This window comes from Pristiophorus japonicus, chromosome 23, assembly GCF_044704955.1.
Source record: "Pristiophorus japonicus isolate sPriJap1 chromosome 23, sPriJap1.hap1, whole genome shotgun sequence".
Taxonomy (NCBI): Eukaryota; Metazoa; Chordata; class Chondrichthyes; family Pristiophoridae; genus Pristiophorus; species Pristiophorus japonicus.
This window is the reverse complement of record NC_091999.1, coordinates 8,899,103-8,913,776: the sequence shown is the minus strand read 5'-3', so window position 1 is coordinate 8,913,776 and position 14,674 is coordinate 8,899,103. Positions and strand designations below refer to the sequence as shown.

The window sequence follows — 14,674 nt, the reverse complement described above, 5'->3', positions numbered from 1 at the left end:
ACGTTAAGTTCATGCCCACTTGTTCTAGACGCCCCTCAGCCGAGGAAGACGTTTCTATCTACCCGATCAAATCCTTTCATCGTCAAGGGGATAAGGGGTTATGGGGAGCGGGCGGGGAAGTGGAGCTGAGACCATGATCGGATCAGCCATGATCTTATTGAATGGCGGAGCAGGCTCGAGGGGCCGAATGGCCGACTCCTGCTCCTATTTCTGATGTTCTTCGGACTAGCCTTATATTCACTGGAGTTTAGAAGGATGAGAGGGGATCTCATAGACACATTTAAATTCTGATGGGACTGGACAGGTTAGGTGCGGGAAGAATGTTCCCGATGTTGGGGAAGTCCAGAACCAGGGGTCACAGTCTAAGGATAAGGGGTAAGCCATTTAGGACCGAGATGAGGAGAAACTTCTTCATTTAGAGAGTTGTGAACCTGTGGAATTCCCTGCCGCAGAGAGTTGTTGAGGCCAGTTCATTGGATATATTCAAAAGGGAGTTCGATGTGGCCCTTACGGCTAAAGGGATCAAGGGGTATGGAGAGAAAGCGGGAAAGGGGTACTGAGGGAATGATCAGCCATGATCATATTGAATGGTGGTGCAGGCTTGAAGGGCCGAATGGTCTACTCCTGCACCTATTTTCTATGTTTCTATGTTCTTATGTTTAAACGCCGCGATTAGATCACCCCTTAATCGTCTGTACTCGAGGAAATACAAGTCTTGTTTATGCAACCCCTCCTCATAATTTAACCCGTTCAGCCCCGCTTTCACTCTGGTGGATCTACACTGCATCGTCTCCGAGGGCAGTGTATCCTTTCTGAGCTGTGGTGCCCAGAACTGGGCGCACTGGGACCTGGCCAGAACTAGATTTGCCTGCCTAACAGCACTGTGGGAGTACCTTCAGTGTTTACACAGGATATACGGCCCAGAAACAGGCCGTTCAGCCCCAACCAGTCTCCTCCGTCTTTCCTCATCGAACTCTATCAGCATAACCCTCTATTCCCTTGTCCAGCCTCCCCTTAAACGCACCGATACTATTCGCCTCAACCCATTCCCTGTGGCAGCGAGTTCCACATTCTCACCGCTCGCTGGGTAAAGAAGTGCCAGGAAGGCCATTCGGCCCATCGAGCCCCTGCTGGCTCTCTGCAAGAGCGACGCAGTCAGCGCCCCTCCCTCCCGCCCTTTCCCCATATCCCTGCAATATTTTCTCCTTCAAGTAGTTATCCCATTCCATTTTGTAGGCTGCTAATTGAATCTGCCTGCCCCCACCCTCGCAGGCCGTGCGCCCCCCGTCCCGAGCGGCCAACTTCTCGAGGGGCGATTAGGGGCGGGGCAATAAACGGCGGCCTTGCCAGCGATGTCCACATCCCGTGAATGGATGAGGTGTCTTTCTCTCGCTCTGCCGAACCCTGACCACCCCCCCCCCTGAAGGAATGTCACAGGCCGTTCCAAGGCGCCCCTCGGCCAATCAACGTTGGAAACGTGACCATCTGCATCTTGGGGTGGTCTGAGTGGTTCCCTTTGAACAATATGCAAAAAGGACCCGCTTCAATGCAAGCCCAACCCTCAGCCCCCTATAAGAAGACGGAGCTTGAGGTCAGACTCAGCAAGCGAACGACGGAGTCCAACGATGGCGGTGCTGTGCAGAGTCTTGGTCTTCCTCCTGGGTCTCACAGGTCAGTGGGGGTTTGCTGTCTGGTTGAGGGCTGTGATATACGGAGAGCGTGGGTGTTAGCCGGGACTCTGTCTCTATCCAAGAAGGTCGTGGGTTCGAATCCACACCCTCCACAGATTCGAGCTCCGTAATCCACAGGCTCACACTTCCCCGGTCACCCATAACTGTGGGAGTGCCGCACTATCGGAGGGGCAGTACTGAGGGAGTGCCGCACTGTCGGCGGGGCAGTACTGAGGGAGTGCCGCACTGTCAGAGGGTCAGTACTGAGGGAGCGCCGCACTGTCGGAGGGGCAGTACTGAGGGAGTGCCGCACTGTAGGAGGGGCAGTACTGAGGGAGCGCCGCACTGTCGGAGGGGCAGTACTGAGGGAGCGCCGCACTGTCGGAGGGGCAGTACTAAGGGAGCGCCGCACTGTAGGAGGGGCAGTACTGAGGGAGCGCCGCACTGTCGGAGGGGCAGTACTGAGGGAGTGCCGCACTGTCGGAGGGGCAGTACTGAGGGAGCGCCGCACTGTCGGAGGGGCAGTACTGAGGGAGCGCCGCACTGTCGGAGGGGCAGTACTGAGGGAGTGCCGCACTGTCGGAGATGCCGTCTTTTGGATGAGACATTAAATCCAAAGTCTCTGTCTGACCGCTCAGGAGGACATAATAGATCCCATGGCCACTATTGGATGAAGAACAGGGGAGTTCTACCCCGTGTCCTGCGGCCAATATTCATCCCTCAACCAACATCACTAAGGAACAGATTATCTGGTCATTATCACATTGCTGTTTGTGAGGTCGTGCTGTGTGAAAATTGCCTGCCGTGTTTCCCACATTACAACAATGACAAGACTTCAAAAAATCCTTGATTGGCTGTGGAGCGCTTTGAGACTTCCTGAGGTCGTGAAAAGTATGCAAGTTATTTTTTCTTTCTCTCTTTTCTCACTCCATCTTTCCATTTTTTCTTTCATTTTCTCTCTCTCTCTTTCCAACCCCAAATCCTCGGCTTCACCGCTTCCCCCTCGGTAACATCGCCCGTCTCCGCCCCCTGCCTCAGCTCATCCGCTGCTGAAACCCTCATCCCCTTTGTTACCTCCAGACTCGACTATTCCAACACACTCCTGGCCGGCCTCCCACCTTGAACCCTCCAGAAACTGCTCTAAAACTCAGCTGCCCCGCGCCCTAACTCGCAATCAGTCGCTTCCACCCATCACCTCTGTGCTCGCTGACCGACATTGGCTCCCAGTCCGCCAGTATGCCCATTTTAAAATTCTCATCCTTGCTTTCAAATCCCTCCATGGCCCTCGCTCCCCCCCTCCCTTACTCTGTAACTTCCTCCAGCTCTGCAACCCTCCCCGAGATCTCTGCGCTCCTCCAACTCCGGCCTCTTGAACACCCCCGATTTTCATCGCCCCCACCATCAGCTGCCTGAGCCCCCAAAACTCTGGAACTCCCTCCCCTAAACCTCTCCGCCTCTCCATTTTGCTCTCCTCCTTTAAGTCGCTCCTTAAAACCCAACCTCTTTGAGCGAGCTTTTGGTCCCTTGTCCGAAGTGGCTGTGACAAGGTATCGAATGGTGTCTGCCGTTAGATAGACTGGCTCCTGCACCCTTCAGCTCAAAACCGTACAGTGAGGGAAACGGGGCATCTGGGACCCCGGTGAGCAGGGCAAGCAACAAGGTGTCTCATTAAACAATCGGATTGAAGGATTGGGAAATAAACAGGGGAAGGACTGAGAAGGAGGGTGAATTAAAGAATAACATTCTGACGGGAGTTGGACAGACTGGATGCGGGGAGGATGTTTACCCGGGGCTGGGAAGTCTAGAACAAGGGCTCACAGTCTCAGGATACGGGGTAGGAAATTTAGGAGTGAGATGAGGAGAAATGTTCTCACTCCGAGGGTGGTGAACCTGTGGAATTCTCTACCACAGAAGGCTGTGGGGGCCAAGTCACTGAATATATTTAAGAGGGAGATCGATAGATTTCTAGACACAAAAGGCATCAAGGGGTATGGGGAGAAAGCGGGAATATGGTGTTGAGATAGAGGATCAGCCATGATCGTATTGGATGGTGCAGGCTCGAGGGGCCGAATGGCCGACTCCTGCTCCTATTGTCTCTGTTTCTAAAAAAAAGACCTGCATTTATATAGTGACTTTTCATGACCACCGGACGTCTCAAAGCGCTTTACAGTTAACGAAATACTTTTAAAGCGGGTGAATGCAATGTCAAATCAGGTAGAGAAAGAGAAATAAAGGGAGGGAAAGAACGATTGGATCAAGAGAGAGAGAGAGAAAATAAAATGATTATTTTGTTTAAATTTACAATTTTTGACATTTTTAAAAATTTCCCCACAACATGTTACTAGCTGGATAATCACCTTGGAGCAAAGGTTGAGGGGGAGATTTGATAGCAGTGTTCAAAATTACGAAAGGTTTAGATAAGGCCGACAGACAAAAGCTGTTTCCATTAGACTAGGGAGACACAGACTTAAGGTTTTCGGCAAGAGATACAGGGGGAGATGTGAGGAAGATAGGATTATGAGGGGGCTCGACAAGGTGGATGCAGAGAGGATGTTCCCACTGATGGGGGAGACTAGAACTAGGGGGCATGGTCTCAGAATAAGGGGCCGCCCATTTAAGACTGAGATGAGGAGGAATTTCTTCTCTCAGAGGGTTGTAAATCTGTGGAATTCTCTGCCCCAGAGAGCTGTGGAGGCTGGGACATTGAATATATTTAAGGTGGAGATAGACAGATTTTTGAGCGATAAGGGAGTGAAGGGTTATGGGGAGCGGGCGGGGAAGTGGAGCTGAGTCCATGATCGGATCAGCCCATGATGGTATTAAATGGCGGAGCAGGCTCGAGGGGCCGAATGGCTGACTCCTGCTCCTATTTCTGATGTTCTTATGTCAGATATTGACCTGGAACTCACCGCCCACCACAGACAATCGATGATTTCAAAAGGAAATTGGACAGGCTCTTGAGATAAATAAACTTGCGAGGCTACGGGGAGAGAGCAGGGGAAAAGGGACTCGACAGCGAGCCAGCATGGACTCGGTGCACCAAATGGCCTCCCTCTGTGCCATGATAAAGAAAAAATTAAGAAGATATTTTTTTTAATTTACAATTGGACGCGGTTTTTAAAAATTTCCCCGCAAGCCGTTACCAGCTGAAGGAACGAGACTCCACACTTGGAAGAGTTAATGTTCGGTGTCAGAGAGGTTGACGGGGATGCTTAGGGCGGGATGCCGTGCCTACAAAGCTAACGGTTAACCGGGAGTCTGCCCTTTGCCTGGATTTGCAGCACCATTTACCCACACTGTTATATGGCAGCAATTTCTGCCCCAATATCTCCCAATGTGGCCCGGGGTCAAATCTTGTCTGATACTCGCTCCCGTGAGGCACTGTGGGACGTTTTGCTATGTCAAAGGTGCCACGTAAACGCTTTCTCTCTCTTTCTTTCTATCCAACCTCATCTGTTAACGGAAACTAGTAGGGTTGTTAAAAAGTCTTTCCCGCAACTTCATGTCCAGACCCCTCCAATCACCTTTCTGCCCCCAGACGCACAGCAGTGAAAGCGTTCTTATCGAGGTCACAAGTGGCGTCCTATGCAACTGCGACAAACTTTCAGGAAGGCCAATGGTATCTTGGCCTTTATTGCAAAGGGGATGGAGTATAAAAGCAGGGAAGTCTTGCTCCAGTTATACAGGGTATTGGTGAGGCCACACCTGGAGTACTGCGTGCAGTTATACAGGGTATTGGTGAGGCCACACCTGGAGTACTGCGTGCAGTTCTGGTCTCCGTATTTACGGAAGGATATACTTTGCTTTGGAGGCAGTTCAGAGAAGGTTCACTCGGTTGATTCCGGGGATGAGGGGGTTGACTTATGAGGAAAGGTTGAGGAGGTTGGGCCTCTACTCATTGGAGTTCAGAAGAATGAGAGGTGATCTTATCGAAACGTGTCAGATTATGAGGGGGGCTCGACAAGGTGGATGCAGAGAGGATGTTTCCACTGATGGGGGAGACTAGAACTAGGGGGCATGGTCTCAGAATAAGGGGCCGCCCATTTAAAACTGAGATGAGGAGGAATTTCTTCTCTCAGAGGGTTGTAAATCTGTGGAATTCTCTGCCCCAGAGAGCTGTGGAGGCTGGGTCATTGAATATATTTAAGGTGGAGAGAGACAGATTTTTGAGCGATAATGGAGTGAAGGGTTATGGGGAGCGGGCGGGGAAGTGGAGCTGAGTCCATGATCGGATCAGCCATGATGGTATTAAATGGCGGAGCAGGCTCGAGGGGCCGAATGGCCGACTCCTGCTCCTGTTTCTGGTGTTCTTGTCCCTCCTTGTCTTTCTCAGCCTTTGACATGGTTGACCATGCCTAAGCTCTCGAACTCCCTCCCAAAACCTCTCCGCCTCTCTCTCCCCCTTTGAAGGCGCTCCTCATACACCTACCTCTGACCAAGCCTCTATCCTAAAACACCCTCATGTGGCTCGGTGTCAAAGTTGGTCTCCTACGAAGCACCTTGGGACGTTCAACCACGCTAAAGGCGCCGTATAAATGCAGCGTATTGTTGATGTAACATGTTTTTTTTCTCTAAAATTGTCCTTAATGACTTGCTAAGTATTTGCCTTGAATGCAAGTTCGAATAAAATTAATTTTCTACGTGCGTAGAGTACAAAACGCCCGCTTCTGTTGTGATGGTACCAGTTGCATAGGCAGCGCTGAAGGCAGACTGGGAGCTCGCTATCATCAGCTAAGAGGCTGCAGTGTAAGACAAACTGGATGGTGACATGCAGTTAGATCGCTGGGGATTGGGTGTGTGTGTGTGTCGCACGTAAATGGCAGAGGATGCGGGGTACGACTCAAGAAATGCTGAACAGGCTCTTTTCTCTCATCATCACAGGCAGTCCCTCGGAGTCGAGGAAGACTTGCCCCCACTCTAACAGTGAGTTCTCGGGTGACTGAACAGTCCAATACGGGAACCACAGTCCCTGTCACAGGTGGGACAGACAGTGGTTGAGGGAAGGGGAGGGCGGGACTGGTTTGCCGCACGCTCCTTCCGCTGCCTGCGCTTGCTTTCTGCACGCTCTCGGCGACGAGACTCGAGGTGCTCAGCGCCCTCCCGGATGCACTTCCTCCACTTAGGGCGGACTGGTCTTTGGGCCCAGGGACTCCCAGGTGTTGGTGGGGGATGTTGCACTTTATCAGGGAGGCTTTGAGGGTGGTCCCTTGTAACGTTTCCTCTGCCCACCTGGGGCTCGCTTGTCCGTGAAGGAGTTCCGAGTAGAGCGCTTGCTTTGGGAGTCTCGTGTCTGGGGGGCATGCGGACAATGCGGACAACAGACGCACCAACGTTAGCGTCCTCGACCAGGCCAACATCCCCAGCATCGAAGCACTGACCACACTCGACCAGCTCCGCTGGGCAGGGCCACATTGTCCGCATGGCCCCCTGACACGAGACTCCCCAAAGCGAGCGCTCTACTCGGAACTCCTTCACGGCAAGCGAGCCCCAGGTGGGCAGAGGAAACGTTACAAGGGACCACCCTCAAAGCCCTCCCTGATAAAGTGCAACATCCCCCACCGACACCTGGGAGTCCCTGGGCCCAAAGACCAGTCCCGCCCTAAATGGAGGCAGTGCATCTGGGAGGGCGCTGAGCACCTCGAGTCTCGTCGCCGAGAGCGTGCAGAAAGCAAGCGCAGGCAGCGGAAGGAGCGTGCGGCAAACCAGTCCCACCCTCCCCTTCCCTCAACCACTGTCTGTCCCACCTGTGACAGGGACTGTGGTTCCTGTATTGGACTGTTCAGTCACCTGAGAACTCACTGTTAGAGTGGAGGCAAGTCTTCCTCGATTCCCAGGGACTGCCGGTGATGATGAGGGGAGACGTAGAGAGGATGTTTCCACTTGTGTATGGCCGAGAGTGCAAAACTATGGGGGGCAGCCGCCAATATCAGACAGTCACTAATAAATCCACTCGGGAATTCAGAAGAAACCTCTTTACCCAGAGAGGGGTGAAATGTAAAGCTCACTGCTACAGGGAGGGCTTGCGGAGAATAGTATCGATACATTTAAGGAGTAGCTGGATAAACACATGAGGGATAAAAGCACAGAAAGATATGTTTATGGGGTAAGGTGAAGAGGGGTGGGAGCTTGCTGTGCGTAAATTGCCTGCCGTGTTTCCCACATTACAACAGTGACTACACTCCAAAAATACTTCACTGGCTGCAAAGCGCTTTGAGATGTCCGGTGGTCATGAACGGCGCTATTTAAATGCAAGTCTTTCTTTCTTCAAGGAGAACAACCCCAGCTTCTCCAACCTCACCTTGTCGCTGTACGTTTTTCTCTCTCTCTCTATCCAATCTTTCATTCCCTCTCTTTATTTCTCTTTCTCTACCTGATTCAACATTTTCAAGCACAGGCCATTCGGCCCAACAGGTGTGTGCCGGGGTTTATGTTCCAACACCAGCCCCCTCCCACACCTCTCCATCTCACCCCAGCCCCATATCCCTCTACTCCTTTCTCCCTTATGTCTTTATCCAACTTCCCCTTAAATGTATCTCTCCTCAACCCCTCCCTGAGGCAGCGAGCTCCACATTCTCACCGCTCTCTGGGTAAAGACGTTCCTCCTGAATTCCCGAGTGGATTGATCAGTGACCACCTTATGTTGATGGCCTCCCGAGTTTTGGACTCTCGCCCCACACAAGTGCAAACAGCGTTCCTTCCTTCCTTTTCTGGTCTTTATTCCCGCGCCGGGCAGAGTCCGGGATAACGTCTTGTCCTTCTTTGCCCCCTTCCCCATGCTCCATTATTATTAGAGTTGCTGGAAGGTTTAGAGGGGATTTGAGGGGAAGGCTTCTTCATGCAGAGGGTGTTGGGGGTCTGGAGCTCGCTGCCTGGAAGGGTGGTGGATGCAGAAACCCTCACCCCATTTAAAAGGTGCTTGGATGGGCACTTGAAGTGTCGTAACCTGCAGGGTTACGGACCGAGAGTTGGATTAGACTGGATAACCTCCTGTTGGCCGGCACAGATAGAAACATAGAAACATAGAGAATAGGCCATTCGGCCCTTCGAGCCTGCACCACCATTCAATAAGATCATGGCTGATCATTCCCTCAGTACCCCTTTCCTGCTTTCTCTCCATACCCCTTGATCCCTTTAGCCGTAAGAGTCATATCTAACTCCTTCTTGAATATATCCAATGAACTGGCATCAACAACTCTCTGCGGCAGGGAATTCCACAGGTTCACAACTCTGAGTGAAGAAGTTTCTCCTCATCTCAGTCCTAAATGGCCTACCCCTTATCCTTAGACTGTGTCCACTGGTTCTGGACTTCCCCAACATCGGGAACATTCTTCCTGCATCTAACCTGTCCAGTCCCGTCAGAATCTTATATGTTTCTATGAGATCCCCTCTCATCCTTCTAAACTCCAGTGTATAAAGGCCCAGTTGATCCAATCTCTCCTCATATGTCAGTCCTGCCATCCCCGGAATCAGTCTGGTGAACCTTCGCTGCACTCCCTCAATAGCAAGAATGTCCTTTCTCAGATTAGGAGACCAAAACTGAACACAATATTCCAGATGAGGTCTCACCAAGGCCCTGTACAACTGTAGTAAGACTTCCCTGCTCCTATACTCAAATCCCCTAGCTCTGAAGACCAACATACCATTTGCCTTCTTCACCGCCTGCTGTACCTGCATGCCAACTTTCAATGACTGATGTACCATGACATCCAGGTCTCGTTGCACCTCCCCTTTTCCTAATCTGCCACCATTCAGATAATATTCTGTCTTTGTGTTTTTGCCCCCAAAGTGGATAACCTCAAATTTATCCACATTATACTGCATCTGCCATGCATTTGCCCATTCACCTAACCTGTCCAAGTCACCCAGTTTAGTGTCATCTGCAAACTTGGAGATATTACACTCAATTCCTTCATCTAAATCATTAATGTATATTGTAAATAGCTGGGGTCCCAGCACTGAGCCCTGCGGCACTCCACTAGTCACTGCCTGCCATTCTGAAAAGGACCCGTTTATCCCGACTCTCTGCTTCCTGTCTGCCAACCAATTCTCTATCCACGTCAGTACATTACCCCCAATACCATGCGCTTTAATTTTGCACACCAATCTCTTGTGTGGGACCTTGTCAAAAGCCTTTTGAAAGTCCAAATACACCACATCCACTGGTTCTCCCTTGTCCACTCTACGAGTTACATCCTCAAAAAATTCCAGAAGATTTGTCAAGCATGATTTCCCTTTCATAAATCCATGCTGACTTGGACCGATCCTGTCACTGCTTTCCAAATGCGCTGCTATTTCATCTTTAATAATTGATTCCAACATTTTCCCCACTACTGATGTCAGGCTGACCGGTCTATAATTACTCGTTTTCTCTCTCCCTCCTTTTTTAAAAAGCGGTGTTACATTAGCTACCCTCCAGTCCATAGGAACTGATCCAGAGTCGATAGAATATTGGAAAATGATCACCAATACATCCACTATTTCTAGGGCCACTTCCTTAAGTACTCTGGGATGCAGACTATCAGGCCCCGGGGATTTATCGGCCTTCAATCCCATCAATTTCCCAAACACAATTTCACGCCTAATAAGGATTTCCTTCAGTTCCTCCTTCTCACCAGATCCTCGGTCCCCTAGTATTTCCGGTAGATTATTTGTGTCTTCCTTCGTGAAGACAGAACCGAAGTATTTGTTCAATTGGTCTGCCATTTCGTTGTTCCCCATTATAAATTCACCTGAATCCAACTGCAAGGGACCTATGTTTGTCTTCACTAATCTTTTTCTCTTCATATATTTAGAGAAGCTTTTGCAGTCAGTTTTTATGTTCCAGGCAAGCTTCCTCTCATACTCTATTTTCCCCCTCCTAATTAAACCCTTTGTCCTCCTCTGCTGAATTCTAAATTTCTCCCAGTCCTCAGGTGTGTTGCTTTTTCTGGACAATTTATATACCTCTTCCTTGGATTAAAACACTATCCTTAATTTCCCTTGTTAGCCACGGTTAAGCCACCTTCCCCGTTTTGCTTTTACTCCAGACAGGGATGTACAATTGCTGAAGTTCATCCATGTGATCTTTAAATGCTTGCTATTGCCTATCCACTGTCAACCCTTTAAGTATCATTTGCCAGTCTATTCTAGCCAATTCACGTCTCATACCATCGAAGTTACCTTTCCTTAAGTTCAGGACCCTAGTCTCTGAATTAACTCTGTCACTCTCCTTCTGAATGAAGAATTCTACCATATTATGGTCACTCTTCCCCAAGGGGCCTCGCACAACAAGATTGCTAATTAGTCCTTTCTCATTACACATCACCCAGTCTAGGATGGCCAGCTCTCTAGTTGGTTCCTCGACATATTGGTCAAGAAAACCATCCCGAATACACTCCAGGAAATCCTCCTCCACCGTATTGCTACCAGTTTGGTTAGCCCAGTCTATATGTAGATTAAAGTCACGCATGATAACTGCTGTACCTTTATTGCATGCATCCCTAATTTCCTGTTTGATGCCGTCCCCAACCTCACTACGACTGTTTGATACAATGGTAAGTACTGTAGGGAATAGAATACGGCCAGGGTGATCTCCTGGACTAGTGTCGATCGCCGGGATGGGTCGGAGAGGAATTTTCCCAGATTTATTCTCCCTGAGTTGGCCTGGGTTTTTATCTGGTTTTTTGCCTCTCCCAGGAGATCACTGGCTCCGGTTGGGGTGGAGTGTGGAATGTTTCAGTGTAAGGGGTGTCACAGTTGTGTGGGGCGGACTGGTTGGGCCGGGTGCCCTTTGCCTTTCCGTCATTGTTCACAGGTTTATATGTAACCTCCAGGGCCGCTGACCGAGGGCCGTGTGGCTCTTTGTCGGCCGGCGCGGACACGATGGGCCGGAATGGCCTCCTCCTGCGCTGTAAATGTCTCTGTTTCTGTGTTTCAGGAGCCACGCCAATCGCCATCCTCCATCAGCCGCTATCAGCCTCAGTTTCCACCGGAGGGGCCGCGACCTTGTCCTGCCGGGCGGAGAACCTGGACATCAATAACTACGGTGGTTTCTGGTACAGGCTGCAGAGCGGGCAGAGGCCGGAGTGGGTGCTCACCCACTGGGCGAGCGGCAGCATCGACCGGGGCAAGGGCATCACCGAGCACTTCCAGCCCTCCAGGACCCTGACGACGAACACCTACCTCCTGAGTGTGGGCAGGGTGACTGAGGCTGACACCGGGGCTTATGTCTGCGCCGTGTATTACGACAACCATGTCCATTTTGGCAACGGGGTCCACCTGCTTATATCCAGTGAGTAAACTCTACCTTATCATCGTATCTGACAACCTATATATGACCGTGGGGACACTCAGAGCACCTTGCACAGTTCTGGTCTCCATATCACACTGGGAGCACTGTGTACAGTTCTGGTCATATCACACTGGGAGCACTGTGCACAGTTCTGGTCTCCATATCACACCGGGAGCACTGTGCACAGTTCTGGTCATATCACACTGGGAGCACTGTGCACAGTTCTGGTCATATCACACTGGGAGCACTCTGCACAGTTCTGGTCATATCACACTGGGAGCACTGTGCACAGTTCTGGTCATATCACACTGGGAGCACTGTGCACAGTTCTGATCTCCATATCACACTGGGAGCACTGTGCACAGTTCTGGTCATATCACACTGGGAGCACTGTGCACAGTTCTGGTCATATCACACTGGGAGCACCGTGCACAGTTCTGGTCATATCACACTGGGAGCACTGTGCACAGTTCTGGTCATATCACACTGGGTGCACTGTGCACAGTTCTGGTCTTATCACGCTGGGAGCACTGTGCACAGTTCTGGTCTCCATATCACACTGGGAGCACTGTGCACAGTTCTGGTCATATCACACTGGGAGCACTGTGCACAGTTCTGGTCTCCATAACACACTGGGAGCACCGCGCACAGTTCTGGTCTCCATATCACACTGGGAGCACCGTGCACAGTTCTGGTCATATCACACTGGGAGCACTGTGCTCAGTTCTGGTCTCCATATCACACTGGGAGCACTGTGCACAGTTCTGGTCTCCATATCACACTGGGAGCACTGTGCACAGTTCTGGTCTCCATATCACACTGGGAGCACTGTGCACAGTTATGGTCTCCATATCACACTGGGAGCACTGTGCACAGTTCTGGTTATATCACACTGGGAGCACTGTGCACAGTTCTGCTCTCCATATCACACTGGGAGCACTGTGTACAGTTCTGGTCATATCACACTGGGAGCACTGTGTACAGTTCTGGTCAGATCACACTGGGAGCACTGTGCACAGTTCTGGTCTCCATATCACACTGGGAGCACTGTGCATAGTTCTGGTCATATCACACTGGGAGCATCGCACACAGTTCTGGCCTCCATATCACTCTTGGATGCTGGTGAGAAGTCGTGGAAGTATTCACGTTGCTGATTAACAGTCTGTGATGGTGGCGATGTCATTCTATTTCGTACTTATCCTTGTACACCAGTCAGTGAGAGCAAACACGCCGGTACAAGCAGTGAAGAAGGCCAATGGTATGTTGGCCTTCATTGCAAGAGGGTTTGAGTACAGGAGCAAGGAAGTCTTACTCCAGTTATACAGGGCCTTGGTGAGGCCACACCTGGAGTACTGTGTACAGTTCTGGTCTCCTTACCTAAGGAAGGATACACTTGCCACAGAGGGAGTGCAGCGAAGGTTCACCAGACTGATTCCTGGGAGGGCAGGACTGCCGTATGAGGAGAGATTGGGTCGACTGGGCCTGTATTCACTGGGGTTTAGAAGAATGAGAGGGGATCTCATTGAAAGGTATAAAATTCTGACGGGGTTGGACAGACTGGATGCGGGGAGGATGTTTTCCCCTGGGGCTGGGAAGTCGAGAACAAGGAGTCACAGTCTCAGGATACGGGGTATGAAATTTAGGAGCGAGATGAGGAGAAATGTTTTCACTCCGAGGGAGGTGAACCTGTGGAATTCTCTACCACAGAAGGCTGTGGGGGCCAAGTCACTGAATATATTTAAGAGGGAGATAGATAGATTTCTAGACACAAAAGGCATCAAGGGGTATTGAGGAGAAAGCGGGAATATGCTGTTGAGATAGAGGATAAGCCATGGTCATATTGAATGGTGCAGGCTCGAGGGGCCGTACTGCTGGTCCTATTTTCTATGTGTCCGTACACGATGCCTCGACTAACACCTGCTCTTGCCTCCCCAGGCCACCAGCTTTCGCCACCCTCTGTCCGTGTGTACCCGCCCTCGAAGGCTCAGTTGGCCCGTGCCAATGCCAGCGTCACCCTCAGTTGCCTGGTCAGCGGCTTCTACCCGGGCCACGTGCGTGCCCGCTGGACGGCAAGGAGGCGGAGAGCGGCTGGAGCACCGACGGGGCCCAGGCCACCCTGCAGGAGGACAGCACGTACTGCTGGAGCAGCTACCTGACACTGCCCGTCTGCCAGTGGGCCACACACTCTCGCTACGCCTGCACGGTGCACCACGAGTCCAGCCGGGAGCCCATCATCGACACCATCGAGCGGGAGACCTGCGAGCTGTGGTGAGCGCCCGGCGGGACCCATGCCTCGGGGGGGGGGCGGGGAGTGGGGAAAGGCACTCCTGCTCCCGGGCAACACCATCCCAAGGCTAACTCCGCCCGAGCTACCCTCCAGTGCCGGACTGAGCTTCTTGTTTGCAGTGTCTTGTATCCTCAATAAAGGGTCACGCGTTGTTTTCAAACTGACTTGTGTCATTGACTGTTGCGTGAAATGTTTAAAAACTCCACGAACATCAGAAATAGGAAGCAGGAGTCGGCCATTCGGCCCCTCGAGCCTGCTCCGCCATTCAATGAGATCATGGCTGATCTCTGACCTCAACTCCACATTCCCTGCACTGTCCACAAGTCCCTCGATTCCCTCAGTCTCCAAAAGCATATCCGAGAGTATCTCAAAACATCACTGAACAGGGTGATCAACTCCAAGCACTTAGAGTTTGGTTAGACCACACTGGGAGCACTGTGCACAGTT

The 14,674-nt window shown here is 51.2% G+C and overlaps 1 pseudogene; it reads left to right on the top strand.

Annotated features, from left to right (window-relative positions):
• The first annotated feature begins 1,625 nt into the window (after positions 1 to 1,625).
• On the top strand, positions 1,626 to 14,212 carry LOC139235716 (immunoglobulin lambda-1 light chain-like; annotated as a pseudogene).
• Positions 14,213 to 14,674: the final 462 nt, after the last annotated feature.